This window comes from Triticum urartu, chromosome 7A (assembly GCF_056163025.1).
Source record: "Triticum urartu cultivar PI428250 chromosome 7A, HENAU_Tu73, whole genome shotgun sequence".
In the NCBI taxonomy this organism is placed as follows: Eukaryota; Viridiplantae; Streptophyta; class Magnoliopsida; order Poales; family Poaceae; genus Triticum; species Triticum urartu.
Genome location: NC_141879.1, coordinates 66,212,308 through 66,234,120, shown reverse-complemented (window position 1 = coordinate 66,234,120; position 21,813 = coordinate 66,212,308). Strand labels below are relative to the sequence as shown.

Sequence of the window (21,813 nt, the reverse complement as noted above, 5' to 3'; positions counted from 1 at the left end):
AAGCAATCATGCCCCCGCTCAAGGTGTTTACAGATATCGCTAATCAGCCGGGGCTACTGCCCGGTACCACTCTTGGTGATTACATAGACGATGATGTACAATTTGAAATGGTTGAGGTAGTAGAGGCCTTTAGATACGAGCACGAGAGTCAAACCAGATCAGCTGCCGCATCTACCAATGATGATGCGAAGATTACATAACTGGTACATGGAAACCTGCAGCAAGGATGGGACTGACAGCATTTTGCTGGGAATTAAAGATGAGCACGACTTCATTGGAGTCTATATGATGTACGTTGAATTTGTGGAATTATTTCAGTTATTGAATCAAGTCGCCATTGACAAAACTCTGGGACTTGCTACTGTCTGTAAGTATTATTTCTGTAATTAAGTCTCTGGCTTAGCTCATTCATTGCATGTATATATAATTATCCTCACTATATTATGCATATTGAAGATCGTCGAATGCAAAAGAGGACAAATCTATGCCATTGGGTTCATAAGCCCAAATACCGTAAATGAATTTACGATACAAAACAGAGCCAAAGATGCTGAGGAAAACTTGCTAAACGCGTTCGTTCAACATCAAAACAAAAGGGAAATACTCTTGTCTTACAACTTCAAGTGAGTGTTACTGTCTTGTGCATATTTGATTTCGCTTACTCAAGGTTAAGTGTAATTGATGAGTTATGCGTGCGCAGCTTCCACTTTATTCTGCTATCCATTAAGCTTGACGCGGGAGTAGTAATTGTCTTAGTCTCGAGACGTAAAGAGCCTACGATGTGGGCGGACATGAGTGAATTGCTCCAGAAGTAAGTTCAATCATTATTACACCATATCATGAACTTTCGTTCATTTCCTGATATCAAGTAATCATTTTCTTTGTCGGGCAGGGTTTGGAAAAACTTCACCAGCATGGTTCCGGGTCTAGAGAAGGAGCTGCGATTTACACACCCCATAGTAAGTAGTACTAGCTAGTTCCGCACATCTCTCATTTATTCTAGTTTCATCAATACCATTATCATGCTTGATTATCAGTTTGATTGAACTCCATTCTCGTAAAGTGTTTGTGGCAGGCATGCGGGAATAATTTATGTGGATACTACGTTTGCGAGTTCATTCGCCACTCGACCTCTGAGCGGGGCTTCTCTGAGCAACAATTTGAAGTACGTAAACAATATTGACAATTTTATTTTATTACCATCAATTGTGTTGAGTTTCATTCATATATATGTATTGACCCCCTTCTTTAAATTAGATGTGGGAGAAGCAGAACGAACTTCAACCACATGATCGCATACAAACAATTCAAGAGGAACTGACGGGATTCTTGGTTGACCACGTCATACCTAAAGACCGAGAATACCATCAGAAATTGCAAATGGATTTGGGTAGATGATGTCAGGGATCGTAAGAGATGTTTTTATATTGTATACTTGTAGTAGCGTCGGATAGATATACGAAAATTTGTTGTTCGACCAAGCATGGAGAAAGAGAGGTCACTTCTCTCTATATATGTTCATGACTATCTTTTGTAATGGTTCCTTCATTGCTATATGTAGTAGCTAGCGTAGAGTTGAATGGAAAACACTAAATAAAAATAAAACCCTAAATGCAAAAGAATTGAAGGGTAAACACAAAAATTGAAGGAGGACACACAATATGAAAACCCCTAAACTCGTCCTTTAAGAAATACAAAAACAAAAACCTCAGTGCCTGGCAGATACTGACGCGTAGCTGCATTTTAGTCACAATCGGTGTTACCAACCAGGACTAAAGGTCCTCGTGCCTGGGTGCCCCACCGCGACCACGTGGAGCTCCTTTACTCCCGGTTCGTAAGCCAACCAGGACTAAAAGTGATGGGCATTAGTCCCGATCGTTTTGTCTCGGTTGCAGAACCGGGACTAAAGGCCTTCTGGAATCGGGACTAATGCCTTGTTTTCTACTAGTGCTAGAAAGGTATCCGACGCTTAACGCCCGTATCTTTGCTATCACAATGAGTCAAGATACCCTGTCTCGTCGAGATCCTCCACTGACGTTGCAATGTTCTATATTGTCCACATATGTAAGAAAAGAGAAAGCAATGAAGTATGGCTTTTACTAACATAGGGGCCCTGAAATTGGGTATATCGTGTGTCCGTGTGATCTATGTCCAAGACCCCCTTCCCTCCTGACATGGCCTCCACTCAACTACAAAATCCATGTAGTCCCCTAGTACAAGTGTTAGGATCAACGGAACATCCCTAGGCACATGCTTGGATTCACGTGTCATTGGTTTAGGCTGTGAGCCGACCTTTGTAATAATGAAGAAAATCCAAGATAATGCTCATTCTAGTAATTTGAATCATCTAATAATTGTAATTTTGTTTACGACACTCTCAACGGTTGTTTCTTAGCACAGTTTCATACATAAAATTTTATGCGCCACCTTATTTAACAAGGAAAGAGAGAGTAACTATATACTTCCTCCATTTTTATTTACTCTGTGTATTAGGTTTGGTCAAAGTCAAATGTTGTAAACTTTGATAAAGTTTACAGACAAAAATATTAACATATACAATAACAAATCAATACCATTAGACACATTATTGAATATACTTTGACATCATATAGATTTGTTATTGTAACTGTTCATATTTTTTTCTATAAACTTGCTCAAACTCAGTCAAGTCTAATATGCAGAGTCAATAAGAACGGAGGGAGTATTAATTTATACTCCCTCTCTCTCTCAGTTTATGTCTCAGTTTATAGGGCGTGCGCGTATCTCTAGGTTGTCAATTTGACCAACCTAATACAAGTCATATATTACAATAAAATATATCAATTTAAATTTCAGATGCTCTATTTTCAAAAGATATAACTTTTATGTTACCTAGTTTATGTTAGGGTGATAAAATTGACAACCTAGGTATACGCGTAGGACTTATAAACTGTGGCGAACGGAGTATATAGATCTTAGCACCAAATTGAAGACATCTCATTATTTCTTACTCATAAAAGACATTAAATGAGGGTTGTTTTGAAATTGCAAAACTAGTAGGACATAAAGGCATTCCCATTGCACTATTTTTTTGGCGGGGACCCAATGCACTATATTTGAAGCCATATCTTATGCATTAATTATGTGTTTAGATACAAGTTATCCAATGGACTGTAGTTTAGATTTGTATCTAAAAGTACTCTCATTTAATACATTTTGTGAGGGAAAAGGCATTGGTTTTCTTTGTTTTGGTTCTGATAGCTATATCTAAAGCTTAAGATATACTACTCATAAAATGTGGTGCCACGTCAGATTTCTGCCTTGGTGGCATGCTTAGGCTGATTATAATGGGGAGTATCATATACTAGTATCATGCATATGATAGTAGTGTATGATAGTACCTCCCCAATGCATATCATCATGTAGTACTTTATTTACTGCCATGCATGACACATATTAATATAGCATTTATTATGATACGTATCATGATATTATATTCAACACTCTCTTTCTCATTTAATTCTATGACACCTCAAGCTGGTCGTAATGGTAGTATTATAGCTAGTATCATGCATGCCAACTAGGCAATTTTGATGAGGTGTCATAGTATTAAATGAAGAAAGAGATGATGGAGTATCATATCATGATACCGTATTATAATAAATGATATGCTACTTTGTGTCATGCATGGCAATAAATAAAGTACTACATGATACTAATATATGATACTATGCATTAGGGAGGTAGTATCATACACTAGTATCATATACATGATACTAGCATATGATACTTCCCATTACAGCCAGCCTCATCAAAATTATCTATAGTTGGCATGCATGGTGCTAGTATCTATGACACCTTGGAGCATTGGGATCGCCATAATGCACGGAAACTGCTATCTAAACTTCTATTTAGTGTCATTAGATATACACATGCTATTTACTTATGAGAAAGGCATTCAATGTTGTGCTATTTAATACTTACACGAGTTCTACTATCGAATTATCTGAGTTTTGTTAGACACCTGATGCATCTGGACAGAGGGAATAGCTTAAGATATAGTGCACTGGAATGCCCATGGAAGATTCATTAAGGATGCAAGATTGGATGCATACATAGTGCTTGTCTCAATGAACATTATATGTGCAAAAATCTCGACATTAATGAACGTATATCTCGTGCACTTGCAATCTTTTGTAGTACATTAATGGAAATTTAAAATATATTCCAACCTCTTGCTATTTATAAACTTGCCGTCCGTGTCTGCCACATTTGTAGTCCAACTATTTTGTACCGGAACCTTATACTTGACTAGAACTGAGTTTGTCAAGTAAGAGATAACCAATATGAGAGGCAGCAGCCTAGTGCAGGCGACGATGATATTCGTCATTGGAAGCCTTGTCGTTTGTGCACAGTGTATGTATATCTCATCATCGTCATTATAATCTTGTATTCTATCTATATATATACACACATCTGCGATACTGCATACTAATGTTGAATATAATATATAGGTAGTCTTGATAATAAGCAAACGGCGGTCAACCAAGAAAATTATGCGGCGAATGCAACTACCAACGCTACCATCGTCAACTCGACGTCTGTAGGTGAGAGCAAGATAACCGTCAAATTTTGCATCCGCCATTTCTTATGTCAATTCCCAGGTGGGTACCATGGTACGTGCTACTGCTGCCAGAATAATCGCCAGTGTTACAAGATGCGGAGTCAGTGCCTGGACAACTGCCCTACCTGCAACCCTAGATGCCCACCTCTGTCGGGGTCTCAGGGATAGAATTCCATATGCTCGAATAATTTGCTCGTTGGTAATAAAAGTCACCGTATTTGGTTTGAACAATCAGGTCCCAACCAAACATTAGAGGATATCCCGCATGTTTCAATAGAAATTCAGCAAGACAAACTTTGATGAAAAGAATCCCCGGTAATTTGTTGTCTTGCGTATTTACAAAGGTCAAATCCTTTGGCCATGGTGCTCCGGCACGGTTGTCTACTGTGCTCACGATTTCTCTTTGGGGTTCATGAGGCTGGTTTTGGATGTTTCCACAGCTTTCCTGGTACAGCACCCTCTCTTTTTTTGTGAACACAGCACCCTCTTTGTTAGCCAGCTGTGGGCTGACTGTCATGCAATTGTAATAGCGCGTGACGCTGAAAAGGACAAAAAAAAAAAGAATCGCACGAACACACATGAGACCAGAATGTGATTGATCAGTTTGGCACTTGATTTTCTCAGCCTGCGGCAAGGTGGATTTTACTCCATCGGCAAATGGTTCGTTGCTGCCTTGGAGTGCATCACTAACGACACTACCGCACGGCTTGAAGGATCTCCAAACCTTGTTGTTGCTGGTTGCACGGCAATTGTGATAGCACCGTAATGTAGTTGTCTTTAACGGCACCACACCGTCTGCCTGGGTGGCATCATGAGCTAGATTGTTTGAATACATTTGATCTAGAGGATGGAAAAATATTTGATCTAGGGGGGGGGGGGGGGGGGGGTGCTCTATTCGATCTCGGCGAGGCGCAGAGATCGGAGCAAGCATGCATGCAGGGGGACGTCGGCAATCGGCCGGTGGATCGATCGAGCAAGCGTAAGGCAGTGTGCTGTGATCGATCGGGCGAACGTTTTTTTTTTCGACACGATCGGGTGGACGTAGCAGCGGCGCAACGCAGCGTGAGCGGCGCGTGTCGGAAGGCCCAAGGCCCAGGCGTGCGGATGGACCGGCAGGAAGCTACGGCGACGCTTGGCTGGACGTGAGGCTGCGGAAGCTGCGTGCTCGTGCATCGTATGTGAGATTTGTCTAAAAGAAGAAAGATTTGTTCTGGAAAAAAATACCAGGTCTCCACGTATGACATGGAAGATAGGCAGGCAAATCAATCGGCGGAAGGAACATCTAAGGCACGTATTCATTGAAAAACCAAGGACTTTGCAAAGCAAAGCTAAGCATCCGAAGCTGAAGCAAAGGAAGAGCAAATTCACGTGAAGACCACCCAGTTGATTTATTACTAGTGGTGCCCACGTTCTGCGAACTAACCTGTGGTTGGATAATTAGAAGGACTGTGGTATCCCAACCCATCAGGGATCAAGTCCTGGTGCTCACATTTATTCTTGAATTTATTACAGGATTTCCGGCAAAACGTGATACACATGTTCTGGCATTGCGTTGAAAGCTTGGTTAATTTTTTAAGTAGGGCATCTCCAACACATACTCTCAAACCGCCCGCATACGTCTGGACCATGCGGTATGAACGTGTTGTGTGAACCAACGCGGGCCTGTGTATCGATCTGCGGGATGGTCCGGACGTACTTTTTCCCGCAAACCAGAGACAAACTAAGGGGATGGAAGGAGGGGGCTTTGCGGGCGTCCAGACCACTGCTACGCCCGCGTGTGACCACGGTCCAAACGTACTTTCTCCGGTAAACTACATACAAACTAAGAGGATGGGGTAGGGGGCTTTGCGAATGTACTTCCTTCCGCGCTTTGCATCGAACGCCCACGGCGCTTGCCGTTCTGCATTGATGCCGGCGCAGAGCATGCAGTGTCCGCCACTGATCCCGCGATTAGACTGGACGATAGGGCGGCGGTGATGTATGTGACCGGAGCGTCGCCGTTTCAATGCGGATGCCACGTCCTCAGAAACTAGGGATGAAAATGGAGTGGAACGTTTCCGCTGTTCCGGAGGGAAAATGGAAACGGAGAGGAAATATGAAATTTGCAAAACGGAAATTTGCAAAACGAAAATGGAAATGGAATTTTTTATGCGGAAACGGAAACAAAAACGGAATAATGTTTTCCGGTGGAACACACGTGGAAACGGAACTTTCCGTTTTCGTTAATATGGAATTTCCGTTTCTATTATAGGCCCATTACTGCTTTGTAGCCCAACTACCAAACAATACACGATGATACATTGAGTAAAATGAGCATAATGTATTATTTGAGTACCATGTTTTACTACCACACACATACTCAACTAGACCCTATATGAAATTGTCATGTACTACTACAATACTACCCTATTATACCAACACAACCATATTATTTTGTAGCCATGTTAACAATTCCATCAATTTGTTTGTTTTTTGTTTGTATTTCTCTATGATTCAAGGGGGTTTTAATTCCAGTCAACAAACAGTTTTGTTTCCGTGTCCGCTCTGTATTTGCTCCGTGTTTGTTTCTGGTAGTATCTGTTTCCGTATTCGTTTTCGGGGTTTCTGTATTCATTTCCGCTTCTGCAAAAAAAATGAAAACACCAACTCCGGCCGTTGCGCCCCATTGAAGTGGGCTGACCGACCCTTCGGCCGGCCTGGCCATTGCTATTTAAGACATGCATTAGCGACGCACAGAGGCGCACTCCCTCTCCTCGAGCACCGTCCACCTTCCCTTCCCCTATCACTGTGCCCAATCCCCTCCTCCTCTCTGAGATCAGAGGTGATGCCGAAGTCATGTAGCTCTGTGCCGGCAGGCGAAGTCGGGTGAAGCTCTTCGTCCGGTGGTTCTTGGCGCCACCACCATTGCTCTTCGGGCCCTTAGGCATCCATGGTGGTCGGCTCCTCCACCAAGGAGGAGATCGTCATCTCCTCTGTGACAAGGAGGACTAGATGCTGCAGTAGCAGCCAGACCAACCACCATAGCAGCGGCCCCGCTTCCTCTCCGAGGCCGCTGTAACGAATGAGGAATTCATCCATCAGACGAACATAGTGACGGAGCGTTGGCTCCATCACATGGGCTCGTTCCCACCATCGCCGACGCGCGTCAAGGTGTAGCTGCCATCCCTGCCGCGCCACCACGCGAAAACCAAACCGATTTCCCTGCTTCGGGCGGTCACGGACAAATCAACCTCAAGCCAGGGCAACCGTGGCATCCAGATCGGACGCCGCGCCGACGAGGAGCCGTTGCCACCCCCGCACAACTGTGGTGTCCAGATCGGGCGCCGAGACAAGGACGAGCCGATGTCCCCGCTGCACAACTGTTACGCCCGCATAGACGGTATAGGGTTTTTTCTTGTTTTTTGTTAAACGGTCGAAATACTGACCTTTTATGCAAATTATAACCAGACTTGAATGAAATACGTCGTGTTTGCATGAATTTCGTCCACTTAGTTCAAAATGTGGTTGAAATGTATGCGGGCAACGTTGGATGGCTCCCACTGGCAACAGTATCCGCAGACTGGTCCCCCTGTCCATGAATAGATGCCAGAGCAAATTTGTGGCTCAGTGTTGGAGGTGCCCTAAACGATCATAGTGCCAAATGGTATGAGGTTTGAGGTGGAGAAATTTGTGCAACTGAAAGCCTTGGGTTATGACAAACAAAGGTGAAAATTTTGTTGGAACAATAGGGATGCTTGAAGGTGGTGTGGTATTTCATGGGAGCTAAGATTGAGTTATCATGTGATGGATTAGAATTCACACGGAAGATGATTTGGGAGTCTCAAGCTTGTCATGCAGCCAAACAAGTTTGGTTGGGTCGGACTAGATAGTCTGACGGATAGACCTGATTCGGTTGGGACACAAAACGATGGTGGGCTCAGCAACGGAGACACAGGAGCATGATGATCATAGTGACCAACTTCTAGGGCATGGAAACACGCAGCACATGCCTGATGGCTTGTGTGGCTTCGACAAGATTATTTTGTGGGGTTGATTCAAATTATGTACCTGGGAGCTTGATGTCGACGGGGCATGATGGTGGACTGATCGTCTACCGTTGAAGGTGGAGTTGGAGTCTCGAAGACTTCACTTGGTGCAGATTGAGGGGCTATGACATAAGAGCTCGGAGAGCTGAAGCCTATTACAGCGGGGAAAAGCAAGTGACATGTGGTTCGGACTAGAGCCCAGTGGCCTGATGGAAACATGAAACTTATCATTTGTCGGTGATGATCAGTCGTACCCTGCGGTGGGGTTGAGTAGTGTGGGCTCATGACCCTTGAGACTCATCAAGACAGCAAAGGCTCGATGCGGTACTAGCGGTGAGGCGTGCAGTTAGCACAAGGCATGGAGACGGGCCATGGCACTGGTGGTCATACATTTGATGAGACAACTGCAAATTTGACTCGAGGTAACTACAAGTGCCGATGAAATTCCTTCCAGTTTTAGACAGGGGTCAAGAAAGAGTGAGGATGTTGAGTTCAAGTAACTCTTATGTGTGGCACCTGATAGGTGGAGTTGTTTACTTTCACACACATATGTCATCATTATGTGATGGGACTGAATGGATACTCCGAAAGTTGGGAGTAGAAACTAGAGTAAAGAGGAACTTAATTTTACTCGGGTGTTGACTATGATCATGAAAAGAAGAGACGACAAGTTGTAGATGGAGTCAAATGGATTCTTTTGAATAGCGGCAGTTCTTATGAGATAGACTCAAGTCAAATATGCATGGAAGTTTGACACATGGATGAATCCAAAGTGGTGGAGAATATTCAGTAAGGTGGAGTTTGTTGGAATTGTGTTGAATATATAGTGTACAAGGTAGGATACAGCTGGACTTGTAGTTGTATTGTGTCTAGATAAGATAGGAGTTGTGTCCTAATATGACACTTGTTACCTAGGCCTCTTATATAATGAGTGGGTAGACATACAACGTAATCTATGTAGACATAATAGCACAGGCACGCAGAGCGAGCTGGCTGCATGTGCCGACGCCTGGGCAGCCGGGGTGCGGTATTGTAACAGTGTCATGCGGAGGAGCGCCTAGAGTTCCGCCCCGGGAATGTAGCCATGATGTTGAATCTCATTAACAAATCTCGATGTCATGCGTCGTCTGATAGCTTGATCCTCAGATTATCGACTAGTACCTCAAATTAATTCTAACAATATTGTTGGGTTTAGTCCCACATCGGTTGTGGGAGGAGACAAAATATGAATTATAAGGGTGGGGGTGTCCCGTCCTAATAGGCTAGTCTTTTGGGGGAAGAGGGCCCAAGGCCTCTCATCAATCGGTGTAGCTCTCCGGTTGGGCCTAGTTGAAGCATATGAGTCAGAAACGCTGGTGTTAGCCGACCTAGGATTGTGTAATAATTGGTATCAGAATTCAAGTGGCCAGAACAAATCTCGTTAGACTCACGGGTGTTCGGTCATGGTTGGTGGCCTAGAAACGGTAATGTTAGCGGACCCATGGTAACCAAAGTATGAGGGAAAGAATTTTGGATTTAGTCCAACATCGATTGTGGGAGAGGACTGAACACGACTTATAAGGGTGGGGCTGTCCCCTCCTAACTGGCTAGTCTTTTGGGGAAAAGGGCCCAAGGCTCTCATAAGTCGGTGTTGCTCTTTGGTTGGGCCTAGTTGACGCATGTGGGCAAGAAACCCTAATGTTTGCGGAGCTGGGATTGCATAAAAATTCCGAGAATTTCCAATGAGCGAAATGCATGAATGATGGCTCTTCTCCTCAGCGGAGAGAATCAGGGTGTATTTGTCGAGTTGTATAGGCAGTCTAGTAGTGAGTAGTTCACTTGACAAGGTTATGCGCAGTCGCACACTGATTGTAATCCGGTGTATGGGGTTCTTTCCTATCTCTTCTATATGTATATGATACTCATACTTGTGTGTATTCTCAAGAAAAAACTAAATAAACTAAATCAAATAAACAAAAAGTACATGAACTAAATCAGATGGCATAAAGCTAGGAGAGATTTAGTCAATACCCTTTTGGATGAGGATTAGCAAATGCTAACAAAACAATATGGAGAAACATAACCAAAATACGTAAAATAACTTGCAAAAAAGCACATACTACAATTGAAGTCCGCGTATGTAAGGCTCAAAGAAACAAACTCAAGAAAACAGTGCCTAAATTGCAAAGGCACCCTTCTCTCAAAAGATCACATGAGGATTGGTTTGCCACGGTAGGGTCTCACACACCAATTCACTAATTGGGGCATTGCGTATCTCATCATAAGAACCACGCTAGCGCCGCATGTCATACATAGTGATTACAACTCTGACCTTACTAAAAGATGGTCACAATGTTATTGTGGCATGTTTATTACAGCAAAGCCATAGATGGTACTTTAGCCTAGTTTACAAGAAGCGGAATACAATAGCAGGGGCAACACGGGCTTGGAGCAACAAAGTCCATAGGGAACAAGTGGGAATCTCTCCTAGCAAACAAATAGTACGACCTCACGCTGAGTACTATAAATGTACTTACAAGATAACCAACGTACTTCTGTAAAGGATGCTGAAGTGCCAGTCTACTGGGGGCATCACCAATTGAGGTCAAACCCTTTCCCATCTCGCACATGGAAATTGTAGAGTCGAGTTGAGAATTTGAGATTGACCCAACAGGCCCCACAAAATCATCAACAAGGAAATCGACAGTGAGACATGGATAATTCTACAACAGCGAGTAAACCCTTAAGTAGTGGAGTCGGCAGAGGGCACAAAATGGTGACATCCCCGATTCCTTGTCATCACTTAATTGAACGACTGGAAGCATAGTCACATCGTGTTGTGTTTAACAACAGTGGTGGTTTTGAAAAGGTTGTTTTGAACTTGACCATTTAGACTTTACCGTATCTTTTGTGTAGTTGCTACTTAATCCTTTACAATATATGCTGGAATTGACCTTATATGTTTGCTTCATTAACCTTAGTAGTTACTCGCCGTATCTAAACATGATGATTCTGGCATGACAACAAATTGAGCCCCATGGATCTTAAATGCTGGTGGCGACCAGTAATGGTAGCTGAATGAGTCATTTGACTCATAAATGGTGTCACCGCATAGAAATTGCCTTTGTGCTCGTTATTGCTCCCATGCAAGCCTAAATGATCCCCAAGGCACAATATATAATTCTACCATGCTAGCTAAATGTGCCATTTAGCTCAAAATTGCCACCGTGACAGCTAAATGAGCCCTCTGGCTGAGAATTGCTGCAATGGCTCCTAAAACTGAACACAAAATGATATTGTGGCCGCAAATATGAGCCCCAACAATGAAAAGTTGTGGCATGCCTAGGGTTGATGATGTGTAATATTGCTATATGTTGTCATGTGCTATGTTTGCTATCTAGGTTGATATAGATCGAAGACGTCTTTCCTATGTACATATGTTGCTATATGTAATATGATTGGTGATGTATTTGTTCTCTTCATTACCCAAACATCCCAAATTTTCCACACCAGACCTATCAACATTGTTTATTTTTTTATTTTTTTACTAGATAAATGCCCGTGCGTTGCTACGGGAGCCAAACAATTTTCAATAATGCAGCAAGAGCAAAAAGAAAAATACATGGTGTTCTGAGATCACCAGACAATTTACCCAATCTTATAAATCATGTTGAGCCACATTAACATACATAAATATCAACTTTGCATAGCATACAATGTCAAAAGTTGAAATGAATTTTTTTGCTTCCTTATTTCATTCCAAAGTGGGAGTAATTGTTAGCAGGTCGAACTCAAAGTCCAAGAAATCCACATGCAATGAGATCTTATAAACCCAACCTCGGCAAAAGATACATAAATCATGAAAGTGCTATTTGGTATGTACCTCAACATGTGCATTGACACGCTTTTGAAGTTTTGACTGGAGACCGTATTTACTTCAGTGAGGTGAAAACCCTGTAGTGATAAAAAAAACTAATGATGAAGATCATGAGGTAATAAATACATAATTTGTGAATGCACCATACATACCAAAATAACAAATTGTATCTTGACTACATGAATCTTATGCAACTGTAAATACACACACTTTCTCTTTGGTGGTGGTGCACCTCGTGGTGTGCTACTTTCTCTTTGCCCAATCCCATCCACGAAGGCCTGCCTCTAATAGAAATTTCATTAAGCCTAACACACGCACAAACAGAAAAACAAATAGGAAGATAAGATTGAGAGGAATATCGTTTGATTAACACACATAGAGATACATGCAAGAGCAACAATTTGGTGGTAGCATCAGATATCACGAAAACAATCTCCGGAAATTCCATGGATGCATCGCCAGGATATGGTGGCGTCCTCGTCGGTGAGATCGCGCACTGTTTAGCATGTTGTGTCAACGAGGATTGGGGCGTTGCAGGTTGTGGCGGTTGCCGCGTCCAGGCCTTCCTTTCCACCTGCAACCTGATGAGGTGAGAGGGTCTTGGCGAGGAGATGGAGAAGATTGCTCATGCCTCTCCAAGGAAGACGCCGCTGCAACAAGTCACGAGGGAGATGGAGAGGTAGTACTATGTTAAAGATTTAGCTACCTATCACTAATTACCATATACTAGTCGTCAACCTGTGCATCTGCACGGGCTAGAATTATTTCATATATTATGCACAGATGATCCATTAATGTAGAAACAACACAAAAGAAATATTTTGACGTTATTAGACATGCATTTCATGCTTAGCCAATATGGCCGAAGAGGATTTGTATTCCTTCAATCTAAATAAATAGTCTGTTGTGCACAACTATATGCACTACATATATTCTGGTTGTGTCATCAACCCTTGCGCTTGCATGATCCAGATTTTTTAATTTTAGATAGAATTTTAATATTAATCATAATTATGAAGGTAGCATGCAGTGATATAGTCCGGGCCAATTTCTATATACAAAACAAAAGGGAATAGCTAAAATTTATGGTGGTGCAAAGTGAATTGAATAAATTGAATACTAAAAGTTTGCATTAATGGAAATCAACACTTAAAATCCATCAAGTGAAGTGACTACGACGATGGTAAATCCAGAAACGGGATTAGAAATCTCCGAGGTATTCTAATAGCAGTATTGTATATGTTGTGGTTAACACAATGAGAAACTAACCTGTGTGATTGTTTCATCTCCGCAACACAAAATAAAGCCTTCAAAGGTTGAAGTGTTGTCCAGTCCCTTCTTCATGTGTTTAAATATTGTTCCCCACTGTCAACGCTGGCGATTTGTCCATTTGCTACAATAAAGGAATGTTACAGGGATCTATGTAGGTTCTAAGAATATAGTAAGGTAACTACATCAAAGCTAATAATTGAAGAGAAACTTTCAAAGGGCATTCAAAGTGACAACATTTTTCACGACATTTAAACACAAAAAAATTCCATCAATAGCAATGCCTCCAGGACATTAGAGAGATGTCGAACTGCTAATTTATATGACATAGCCGCCCGAATCAAACATCATATAAAGAAGCTTCTCTAATTATATCGTAAGACTCCTGCTTGGAAAAGAAGAAAACCACAGAAGCTACATGAAAGTGGTTTTTCAGATCTCAAGCTTCATGGTACCCCATGAATAGTAAAAATCAAGAAAATTATTTAAAAAAATCAAAATTCTGAAACTTTATGTGATTGAATATGAAAAAATGTTTTAGGTACTTGCATTTTTTTGTGTCTAAATAACATTCTAGGATATCATACGACTAATACCAAAATTGGATGTGAAACTTGTGTGCACTATTTAACAGATCTTCGTTGTCGTTTTGTGTTCGTCGGATGTCATCTGGACACCATATTTTACAAGCATGTGAAACGTTTGGTAATTTTCCCCGCAAAAAAATTGAGATAATTTTGTTTACTATTTTTTCTGATTTTACTGTTCATGGGAGTACCATGGAACTCGAGCTACACTACAACTTTCTGAAGCTACATATGGAAGACTGTACTAATGAGTAAAACAACAGAGCAGACTATTTCTAGGTACATGACCTAGGTTTTAGAAAGAAGAACACTAAACATGATAATACAAAGCGTTAATGCTCCAAAACTCATCAATTCTTGGACCAATTATGTTTACATCAAATTTAGGCTTCTACTAATACAAAACATTGGGACTAACTAAATCTGACAAACTAGAAGGTGGAGCTGGCAATCAGTGATCCAATTTCAAACCGCATCCGATGGGCCCTTAGTTGCCAAGTCGTTTAATTCGTCGGAAAATTCTCATGATACACATGTATCTAATATTGGATACTCACTAGTAGAAAACAGGGCTTTGGTCACAGGGCAATATTCACATTAGTCCCGGTTCGTGCGGCTAAGACATTAGTCCCGGTTCACCTGAGCCCTTTAGTCTCGGTTTAAGACACGAACCGGGACTAAAGGGTGCGATGCCCTTTAGTCCCGGTTTGTGTCTCAAACCGTGACTAAAGATTAGACCTTTAGTCCCGGTTTGAGACACGAACCGGGACTAAAGGGTCCGATGCCCTTTAGTCCCGGTTTGTGTCTCAAACCGGGACTAAAGGTCCTATTTTCAAACTCTACCCCCCCCCCCCACCCCCCCACCCCCGCGCGTGGATCGCCTTTTTTGTTTTGAAAAAATCAAAAGAAAATGATAAAAACTTCAAAAAGTAAAATCCTTCGAGAGGTATTTATATTACTACATCTACTAGTTCGGAAAATTTAAAAACTTAAATTTGGACATGTTTTGCAAAAAGTGCAGGGAACACGTAAAACGGCTATAACTTTTGCATACGATATCGGGAAAAAACGTATAATATATCAAAATGTTCAGCACGAAAATCCGCATCCGATTTTGACCGCCTACGGCTTGTTTGCGAATTTTTAGAATCCTCAAATTCTAAAAGAAAAAGAGTTATGCTCAAATTTTAGTTTTTTTGTATTTTTGTTAAATCTGGTCAAACTATGGTCAAACTACTTATTCAAGAAGTATTAGTGTTACTAAATAATTATTCAAGAATATTAGTGTTACTAAATAATTATTTCAGTTTTTTTGAATTTTGGTCAAATCTGGTCAAACAATGGTCAAACTACTTATTCAAGAAATATTAGTGTTACTAAATAATTATTTCAGTTTTTTTGAATTTTGGTCAAATCTGGTCAAACATTGGTCAAACTATGGTCAAACTGTGATCAAATTGTGGTCAAACTACTTATTCAAGAAATATTAGTGTTACTAAATAATTATTGTTTTTTAGAACAATAGTTTGAAACTCAAACAGTGAAATGTGTAACTTCATGCTCAAGCTAAATTTCTGAGGGTTAATAGGATTGACATCTTACTATTGTCAGGAAAACAACAAGTGCAGACTTGGAAACGAGGGAGAATAGAACCCGGAAGTTAAGCGTGCTCAGGCTGGAGTAGTGAGAGGATGGGTGACCGTTCGGGAAGTTAAATGATTTGGAATGATGAGTGGTGATTAGAGATTAGAGCTTAAATTGAGCAGTGATGAGGCGTGATTAGAGGTTAGAGGTTAAAATAATTCAGAAATTTAAAAATAAAAAAAATTCAAAAAAATCATAAATTTTTTCTTTAGTACCAATTGGTGTTACCAACTGGGACTAAAGATGGACCTCCAGGCAGCGGCCATGTGGAGGGCTTTTAGTCCCGGTTCTGGAACCAGGACTAAATGCCCTTTATCTACTAGTGACTACAGATGAAGAAATATATACACATAGAAGTCTTGCTCACAATTTCCCTTTGAATCACGGGTTGAAATGAACCAACAAATATGGTGCGGATATTAGAATGTAAACTCCACGAATTATCATATACCACCCGGACTTCTAGCTAGTGGGTACGATTGTTGAACTCAGGTAAGATATTTATGGTTATGGTTGAAGTAATGGGACACCATAGTGAGAATTCACAATAGTCAAAGGGAAAAAATGCTCCAATATTATACAGGTTAGGCTCCAACAGGATCAATCGTGCATGACGTTGCACTGGAAGCTGATTTCATGAAGCACATTGAACCATCGATATATTTCATCGGATGGCCATAACCTGAAAAATACACATTTTGTGCGAATAACAAAGTTCACTAACACAGGAGTCACGACAAGGTGTAATAGAAAAATGAAAGGCTAACAACTACGAAAATTTCCGACGAATGTTCCAGCCGAAACATGGAAGTAATTATGCCTTCTAGATAAAAAGAGTTAGTTATATTCACCATTCATTTTCGGAAAAAAAATTATATTCACCATTGTTTTGTTATGATATTTACATGGAATCGCCTTTACAATGTAATGTACGTATTACTTCGGTCGTGTAATCCTGAAAAATATCAAAATTACACTGGACATATATCAAAGAGGACTTGCCTTGCTTCACATAAAAATTAGCTCAGTTTTCATTATGATCGTTTGCTGAATCGTGCTAGCCGTTGTAATCCATCGACATCAGCAGGCCATCCTTGAAATCTTGATGATGCCCCTTCATCTGCAAACCATTGTTGCGCTTGTATAATGGAAAACTGCCATTTCTTCTACTCGGCTAGACGATAATAGTGACAGCCTCTATGGCTATCCTTTCTGATGCCCTAAGCGGCTAAGTGTGGATCATGACGGCAACAATTGCAACTTCGTTCCATGCATGTAGCAGTGCTCTTGGAACATCACGTAACTGAGCCCACATCAAACTTTAGCCTTCGTCCACAACTTTCCCCGGGATGCAGTCATAACAGAGAGCTACCAAGTAAGGAAAAAGTATGTACGTGTATATGGATGATATGGTGGTAGTACGTACCTCATATGTCAGCAAGCCTTATAGCAATCAGGCTCATGGATCGGTAGTATGCATTCATTGCCTAGAGATGCATCCATGAAATTGAAAATTCAACTTGTATGATATTAATTACGTGCTAACTGCAAAACTGCAAGTAGGCTGCTATTCTGAATCCAGCGTACACTACACGGCTAATACGGCTACAGGTAAACTACCTGATGTAAATCGTGAACCCTAGAATTAAGCAAAGAGGGATTGGACAAACATACCCGGATGACAGGTCCGTTTGGTTTCTTCTTCTTCTTAGCATGAAAACAAACCAAGAGGGAGCCAGAGAAGATAGCGCTTAGACTGATTTGAGAATCGACCACGGAAAAAAAAAGAGGAGAACGCGGCAGCCGGGTCAAGCGGAAAGCACGCGGAAAGCACGCTGGAGGAGGCCTGTGGGGGAAGAGAAGGCGGCTGCAGCCTAGGAGAAGGGCTTGAGGAATATAGGGTTGCACTGACTACATCTGTGACGTACATATTGGGAAAAAAAATTCCAAAAGATTTAGAAAAGTTAGGGGAGCAAATTATTACGATCCAACGTTTTAGATTAACCATAGCATATATCAGATGGTTATAGCTGTCAAGACTCCTAGAATTAAGGTCATAGACGTGGGACATTGGGCGGACTCATGTTACCTCATCCTATGGCTGTAGACAATTAATACTGTGATTGAACGGACAATTTTCTAATTATCAGGATTAACGTGAAGCCTTGTATGGTGCATCCAATTGGTAAATATAAGATTGTTTACATGATTGCTACTTGCCATAAGATTTAGCCGGCGATTGTCATTTATCGTACAATTGCCACTTGCCATAAGATTTAGCCATTGATTGCCGATTGCCAGTTATTGCTCCTTGTATCATCATTTATTTGGTAGGCCAATGAATAAAGCAATTCAAGCGCAGAAAAAAAAATCCAGGGATGCAAGAAAAATCAGGTGGGAGAGAAAAATCGGGATTGAGAGGTACGGATGAGAGGTCGGACCAAACGTAATATGGGAGAGGGGACCTTACATTTCTGTGCATCTATACTTCTATACTACTATTAAAAGAGCAAACAAGAATTCCTCTAAAGACACCCCACAAAGTGTACACGAGGTAATCAGAACCCTCAAATCCATTTGATTAAGTAAAATCTAAGAGCCCATAATGATCTGGTGTTCTGCCCGTCAATTGAACGGTTCAGATTTGATGTTCTGCCGGCAGACCAAGTCGCGCACCTTTTATTTAGGAAAGAAATCTAACTAACTAACCCTGGTTCCGTTTAGTCTGGTATAATTTTTTTACAAAAAAAAATCCATGATCTGCGGATGAGATATTTCGGGGATTTTTTCCAACTAAGCTCCTCTACTTCCGCTTCCGTCGTAACTCACGCATTAATTACTCCAGATCGCAAGCCTCCTCCTCCTATCTCTTCGCCTTACATCTTCGTGCGCCTCTTCTCCTCGCCATCAAGCTCATGGTCATGGAAGATATCCACTTGTGGGAATTGGGAAGACATATACCTTACTTGCGGAGGACAGCATGCTCGCTGATGGCGGCATCCCGGACGACTACACGCTCGCGGACACCGGCGTCCACCTGCACGGCGGCGTTCCCGCGGAAGGCCGCGCCCAGCAGGGCGACGGAGTCGTCCACCCGCACGCCGGCATGCCCGCGGAGGGCGGCGTCCACCAAGACGATGGCGAACTCATTGACAGACGCCACGGCGTCAGGCATGCCATTCGAAGGATTGCCGCCTCACGCAGCTCAAACGATGGTGACTGTGTGACGCATGCGATCGGCCAACTTGCAACCATGGACGATGGCCATGGCATGGCGCAGGCCGATGTCCGACACTCGCACGCCTCGCGGAGTTGCAGGCCTCTAGGGACTCCATCAAGTTCCCGCCGATGACAACCAGGGCGTCCTCACAACTGTCCTGGAGGACGGTCGCCAAAAGCAGGTCGAGAATGGCGACGACATCGCAGGCGGGCAGCCAGCAAGCGGGCGCTAATGATGGTCACTGCATCGCGTAAGGCGACGACCACCATGCAGGCATCCAGACGCTTGCGACACGGGTGTAGTCGCTCAGCACCGCATCCATCAAGGGCTCTATTTTCACCATCTAATCATGGACCAGCGAGTAAGTGAACAGAAGGCTGAGGATAGAAGAGCACAACAACGACAAGTGTGCAAGCGATTTACAGCAATGTTCTTCTGCGTTCTAGACATCGCACTAAACAAAATTTCTGAAATAAATTTTATGGTGCGGGTATTAGGAGGGAAAGGGTTTTGGAGATGGCTCTTTCCTTCCTTCATTCAAAACACAGAGTTTAAAGACGATGGGTAAAATTGAGAAATTGGATCTCTAATAAATTGCGGATTAAGAATTCAGATCTAGAAAATGCATTGTTCATTTTGTTCATTGAAACTGACACGCCACATATAAATAGAAAATACTAAGTTATAGCGAGATTTGTTCATGAATATTTTTGCTGAAGAGACAATGATATTTAGCTTCACGCTGCGTCATCCTTTTGTTTTATAGTTGTTTAAACTTTGTGGCACTGCTGCTCTTGTTAGCCTTCTTTAGGTTGGTGCACTCTCCCCTTCTTAATAGATTTACATGCCATTCTCATGCGTGTTCCCGGAAAAAAGGAAATTTGGTGTTTGCTGAATTGGAGCATTGCATTTTTAAGTAAAGTTTCAACCATTATTTTTTTAGCAGAAAATTACTTATCTATATGCAACCGATTTCTCTATTTTGAATAGTCTTGCAGGGTATATACTAAATCATAAAAGGTTGAAGTATTTGGATTAACTCATTTTTCTGTTTCTAGGCTGCCTTAGTTTTTCAAAATTGTAAGTGTGGGAGTCTGTGGTTTCAAAGTTGTTGGTAAAAATGATTATGAATGAATTCATATTTATCTTAAGGTTACTTAAATACCTCATAGGAAATCAAACTTTTCTTTTCTTCATTAACATATAGTACAAGAAGCATAGTTGCCTATTTGTGTGGAATTGGACTCGCTTTGAGCAGTGAACGTGCTCAAGGAGAAGGATCTGGACAGATCAGTGTTTGCATCATTAATTGTTGAGATCAAACATCTTTTGTCTTTTCATATGACTTGAATTATTCATATCAACCGTAGCCAGAATTTGGTTGGTGATTTGTTGGCTAGGTATGCTAACTCTGAAAGTAGAAATGTTATTTGGTTAGGTTTCAGCCCACTAGAGGTAGTAAAGCAGATTCCCACGATGACATTGTTTGAGTAATACAAGTTTTTACCCGCAAAAAATAATTTAGGACAAGATGTTCTCAACATGCACGCCCTTACTACCATTAGTTTGACATTCCATACCTTATAAGCTCCAAGCAATTCGTCAACGATGTTTGGATCCATGGTATTTACTTTCTGATCAAACGAATCAACTCTTTTTACGTTTATTTTGAAGCAACACCAATATGAGGGGAGCTGATGCAGAAACTCAACCTCATGACAATTGTACAAAAAACCTATTTTGCAGGTACACGTGATGCGATTGACACAATACAACTGACCAGACACTGGATAGGTGGTCAAGACTAGAGAAAAATGGATGAATGGGTGAAGGTAAACGACGATTCTTTTCAATTCTTTTTCACAAAATAATGACCAACCACTTCAGTGATTGCTACCACAGAGGGGGTGTGTTATTGCTCTAAACATCTAGAGATGAATCGACACGGTGAAAGCCGAAGTCAGAGCATAGGTGTGTTGTTAGGCAACTGATTGTACGTGACATTGCAAACTATTTACTAATAGATTGTTGTTTCCCCTAAAAGAAAAAAAATATGACATGAATGGTGTGTTGCCAATAATTTTTTGGAGGTGGACGAGAGTGTGTTGTATTATTTTGGTGCAACGACATCCTCACCGCACTGGAGTCGAAGCATCACCCCTCCCGTTTGGAGCGGTGGAATATGGATGCAGGGACCCACTATCTCCAGGACAAAGGGAGGGGAAAACTATCGCCGCCATTTTTCCCGTAGTGAGAGAAGTTAGGAGAGAGCGAACCATGACTCTTTGATGATACGTGCGTTGCACGTGCACGCTTACTAGTACATTCTAATTGCTCATTTCTATTCATGTCGAACATACACCTTTAAGTTCTAATTCACTTCAGGTGACATTTTCAACCTTTCTACCGCCAAATAAGTTTTTTTTTCTTATTCTTGTTCTTCCTCCCCCACCATCTCCGCCTACAAATCCAGGCTCGCCACCTCCATCGACGTGGCTTGTTCTTTGAGTCACAAGTACCACTCTTCAAAATAAATCAAAAGGCCCATTATACCCAACATGTAAGGAAAAAGGGATATTTGGGTTTGTCTAAATATCACATGTATATAA

At 41.7% G+C, this 21,813-nt stretch overlaps 1 pseudogene; it reads left to right on the top strand.

Moving 5' to 3' along the window:
* Window positions 1–7,532: 7,532 nt before the first annotated feature.
* LOC147957848 (uncharacterized) lies at window positions 7,533–19,573 on the top strand (annotated as a pseudogene).
* The last annotated feature ends 2,240 nt before the right edge of the window (window positions 19,574–21,813 follow it).